General features: G+C 42.3%; 1 long non-coding RNA gene across 1 annotated transcript; it reads right to left on the bottom strand.

Annotated features, from left to right (window-relative positions):
* Nucleotides 1-3,052: 3,052 nt before the first annotated feature.
* On the bottom strand, nucleotides 3,053-4,430 carry LOC125969314 (uncharacterized). Its single transcript, XR_007481518.1, has 3 exons — nucleotides 4,342-4,430; nucleotides 3,510-3,607; nucleotides 3,053-3,437 (listed from the first exon to the last, which is right to left on the bottom strand). It is a non-coding gene; the product is annotated as an uncharacterized lncRNA (long non-coding RNA).
* Nucleotides 4,431-5,166: the final 736 nt, after the last annotated feature.

Genomic DNA, 5,166 nt, shown 5'->3' with positions numbered 1-5,166 from the left:
GCTGAGTGGAAGGAGCTATCGGGGGTCGGCTGGCGCAGAGTTAGCTTTGCCACTGTATCAAATAAGTATTTAGGATTATTTTTATTAAGATTAATGACTTGCGAAAAATAACGAGTTTTTGCTAAAATAAGCGCATCTTTATATTTCAGGAGGCTGTCCTTCCATGCCTGATGGAAAACCTCAAGTTTGGTTAAACGCCATCTGCGCTCATGCTTTCTACATAATTGTTTAAACGTACGTGTTTCATCTGTGAACCACGGAGTTGGCCATCTACGGCGAGTTTTCAGACGTAGCGGTGCCACAGAGTCGATGGCTTTTAATAATGTCGCATTGAATTCATTTGTAAGATTATCGATAGAGCCACTGTACGCGGGAAACATGGCGGTTGCCGGCGACAGTAACTCAGATAGCGCAGTTGCAGTCATGGAGTTTAAATTACGGCTGCTATAATTCTGATTGCTCTCTTGTCTTTGACAAGGAACTAAAATTTCAAATTTTATTAAAAAATGATCAGACAGAACAGTAGTGTATGGCAGTACTGTTATATTTGAGGTTGCTAGTCCTCGGGATAATACCAGATCTAAGGTATTTCCATTCTTATGCGTTGCTGCCTGTACAGCTTGCGTAAAACCAAACGTATCGATTAAAGTTTGAAATGCCGAAGTCAGTGGTTCCGACGGTGAATTCATGTGGATGTTGAAATCACCCATGATAACTATATTATCTGCATTTGTCACTAGATCAGCCACAACTTCTGAAAATTCATCCAGGAAGCCAGAGTAAGCCCCGGGTGGGCGGTAAATAACAACAAGATAGAATGACGGTAACGCAGTGGATCGCACAATGAGAACTTCAAATGTTTTAAATACGTGAATTGAGCGAGGCCTAAATCTAAGCTCAGAATTTGAGATGAGGGCGACACCCCCACCCTTTTTTCGAGGACGAGCCACATGCGAGCTCACAAAATTTGGAGGCGAGGCCTCGTTAAGTGGCAGCAGTTCATTAGGTTTTAACCAGGTCTCGCAAAGACCAAAAACGTTTAGATTATGTTCCGTGATAAGGTCATTAACGAGAACTGCTTTCGTATGAAGTGATCTAATATTCATAAAACCGAATTTAAGTGTAATTGGTTGATCAGGGTGCGTATCTATCGAAGGATTTTTAAACGGGATGCGAGTAAAATTGTGTTCTCTAGGCCTAATATCACCTCTCAAAAGTTTATTAGGGCGGTGGGATGAAACGACCGTGGGAATTTGATGATGAGTATTTGTTACACATGTGAAGTTATCTAAAACAGGCACCTTCTTCTTCTATATAAAAATCTTTTTTTTTTATATATATATAAACATTCGTAACAATGCCAAAAAGTCTGTCTTTATTCCAGTGGTCGTACGTGATGAATGAAGACAAATAAACTAATCAGAGAAGAACCCAAGCCCTAACATTGACCTCTTCTGTTTTACAGATGAGCTTGAAGGTTGGGGATCATGGCAAATTTTAGCTCAGACTTTCTGTTTCTATTGAATGTATCTTCTGAAGTCTTCTGCAAATAATACATTTGGATGCCCTTACTTATACCGTTTGAAAGTTGTGGCTCACTAACGTGCTCTAGGATTTCTTAACAATGTTTACGTTTGTGTCATCTGCTGTTTTGCTTGATCGTACATGATCATTCATGATCCATCCAACAGCTGTTACCATGAATACCTACGGTTTGCTTCTTTTACTACAGGAAGTTCCAAACGGTAGCAGATCTTCTTGTGGGTTCCTCTGTTCTGAAGGCTCAGCGGACTGTGAGCACATAGCGAAGCACTTCACTTCCTTCAGTAGTATGTGTTTTTTCTTGTTGCTGAGTGTCGCTTATGAAAGGCTATTATTTGCCCACTTCACCTGCACTGGCCTTGGCGCTGTAAATCACCGGCTACCACTTAGCTTTCTAACACCCTATTCACAAGCTGGCCACAATAGACCCACAACACGTTCATTCAGCCGTTCCCTCGCCACCACCCCCTCTTGCTATTCAACTTTCTTTCCTCCCGCCATCCCCTTCTTTCTCAGGCTTCCCTCCTGCCACGCTAAGCTGCTTTCCCCGCTTTTACTTCTTTCTTGTCGACTACTCCTTCCTCCCCCATATGCAACCCTTGTCCGTGGTTTTGTCTTGTGCAGGGGGCAGCGCTTTCCCATGCACCTGCCAGCTCATAAAAGCATCTACACGTGCACTCTATTTTTTTAAGTTTGCCAAAATCAAAAGCAATTTTCTCACCCTTTGAATGAAGCTTTAAAAGTGCTGCTTGTGAAGAAAAACAAATAAACAGCTCCCTCCGGGGAGAGGAGCATCACGTTTGATTGTTCTTGTCATCTTTAAACAATCTCTTTGCAGTTTCACTGGTCGGGGTGTTAAAGTGGCAAAAAGAAACGCAGAAGCACATACGGCTCCAACGCAAATATGCGTGCAAAGACCAGCGTTGAGCGTCAGGTGCCATCATCTTCATGTAGGCCATGTAGCAAGTATGAGCAAAGGAGAGAGATAGATACGAGATAGGAGAGAGAAAAGTGCCAAGAAATGATTTATGACCTGAAAAGACAGATTAACTCCACTGGCTGCCTAAGTGGCCCTGAAACAAGCTGAATTACAGCCTGGACCAGGAGGAGAAGAGAGGTGGAGAGATGGAGGAGGAATGAAACTGAAAGGTCAGCGCTATGGCCGCGTTGAGAAAGAGAGCAGATGACAGTATGGAAGAACGGATTGTCACGCTGGAATTGGAAGATGAAAAGGTCAGAGGTAAAGAGGAAAAGATGGATTGAAGACTACCGGGGGAGGCGTCCACTTGAGAGGGGCGGAGTTTGTCCCAGAGTATTTCGCAGTTGTTTGGGTGAGCTAATGAGGTTGTTTTAGTTATTTTCAGAAAAAGCAAGCAGTGAGTGAACGTTATCTCACCTTCAAAACGTTGGTCTTGAGAATTTTCAAAATAAATGTATTTCATTTTGTTGTGCTGTAAACGTATTTCCAACAAACTTGCCAGTAGAGAACCCTTTTGGTGAGTTCTCCGACATCCAACGTATCCTTGCAAGAACATTTTAGAGTTCTGTCATTTACATGGATCAATGTCAGCCATTTGTCAGAGATGCTAAGGGCCCCTTTGCGGGTATTCCTGACAGCCGCATGTTGTCGTTGCAGTTTTGAAGTAGCGCTTTATTTAGTGATATGGGCCAAAGTCAGAAAGCCCCCGGAGCCCCTTTCAGTATATGCTAATAAAAAAAAATTCACAAATCCTAAAACATGTTTATATATTACTTTTTTAAAAAAAATAAAATCCTGTTAAATTATCTTGTGAACATGATAGTTTTTCCAGCCGGGTCGTCATAGCTCTGGTTATTCAGTCATTTGACACCCTCCAACCCTCCTAAATGGATTAAGGATTAGGAATAGCTCATATCTGAGGAAATAAATGCAGACAACTAGTAATCCCATAATACAGCAAGATTCAAGTGAAGGGAAAAATACACACGCTTGTTAGCTGCAGGTCTTTTCCATCTCGCTTCATGTCACACACGGTGGTCTGTGGTTGAGCAGTTGTGGTCTACATATGTGCTTGTTGACTTCTGCCTGTAGCATTTGAACAATAACAAAAACATTCAGGTAATTAACACTGCAAAATTGAACTCCAGCATTGTTTTAAATGAAAACAAAGCTGGTGGAGAATGGACGGTTTGGGTAGGCGACATCCATGCAGCTATCCACTTATCCTTACTTTGGTCCGAGGTGTGCTAGAGGCAAATCCCGCTAACTTGCGACCTGCTACGCCGATTGGAACCAAGAACTTTGAAATGCCAAGGACATGGCTCCCCATGTTGCACTGTGCTACCCAATTACAATTTTCAAGTCATTTCCTGCTTCGATATCCTCACAATATACTATTAAAGCTCATACTAGTGATATTTGCAAGACGACATGAAGCCAAATGTAAATTCTCCCCCGTCTCCTTAACTCCACGAGCATGTACAAATGAGTGAGGCCAGACCATAAATACAAACAGACCTTTTCGGAAGCATTCAATAGGAGCTGCTGACAAATGAGGAAGCTGTTCACCATTAGCCCCAGGTCCTGTTAATGTCACTTACGTTTATTAACTTACTGTTTTTATGTTTATTCAGCAAGCACACACACACACACACGGAGGGTTACACCGTCTTGTTCCATTAAGCGTGAACGTGTTTATGGTCTCCTGCATGTGAGTTATGCACCTAGTCGCTAATTGCAGACAAATCGCTTTGCCGCACACAATCATTCGTACCTTTTTTGATGTTTAATTTCAACAGTTGATTACCGGCGGAGTTTACCATCGCCATCGCTCTTCCTCCGCCGCCGGGACGACTCATCCGTCTTCTCGTAGGCCCGCTGCTGCCGCGCATACGTAATGAGTTCTCTCTGATGAACAGAGGGATGGATTTCATAAATCACGCTCTTGTTTGTAACAGCTTCTCTCTCTGTTTCCATTTCAATTAATATAGTAGAGCGTAATGGAAACACTGATAGTTTAGAGACTTACAGTCCAGCTAGATCATTTCCTGTTCAATTTGATAGCAAACTTGCTGGAACACCCTTCCAATGACACCTGAGAAAAATATTGTTCATCACTTTTCTTACATTGATTCTTTTACGTCTGTCTCCTTTCCAGTAATAAGTCTGCACCCAATATAAAGCCAGCAAGGCAGGTCACACAAGTATATTTGCCGACTTACAGCAGTAGATATTTCTGTTTTGTAAATGGGACCCGGTGGACTTTTATTGTGTCTGGGTTGTATTGAATCGAACGTCACATCTGAACTCACACACACAAATTGCTGTTTGTGACAGGGAAGTGGTCAATAACACACGCAGACATTACACATGATGAACCCTTTAAGGCTGTCATAAGATGCTGTATCAAAATGGCTGTCAACATTTACTCAAATAACGATGTGCTTACTCAACTGCAGATAGTACAAGCCATCTTGGGAAAAGGCCCATTTCTTTCTTGCTAGGCCCGCTGCTTCCTGTCAATTGGTCAAAGGAGAACTGCAACTTATGTGTTATAAAGAGACTGAATGTGTTTTTGTAGATCCTGATCAAGACTGAATTTCAGACCGACACACTTCCCTCACTTATAACAGAAGATGTCCCAG

This window comes from Syngnathus scovelli, chromosome 5, assembly GCF_024217435.2.
Source record: "Syngnathus scovelli strain Florida chromosome 5, RoL_Ssco_1.2, whole genome shotgun sequence".
NCBI classification, from domain to species: domain Eukaryota; kingdom Metazoa; phylum Chordata; class Actinopteri; order Syngnathiformes; family Syngnathidae; genus Syngnathus; species Syngnathus scovelli.
This window is presented reverse-complemented; position numbering and strand designations above follow the sequence as displayed.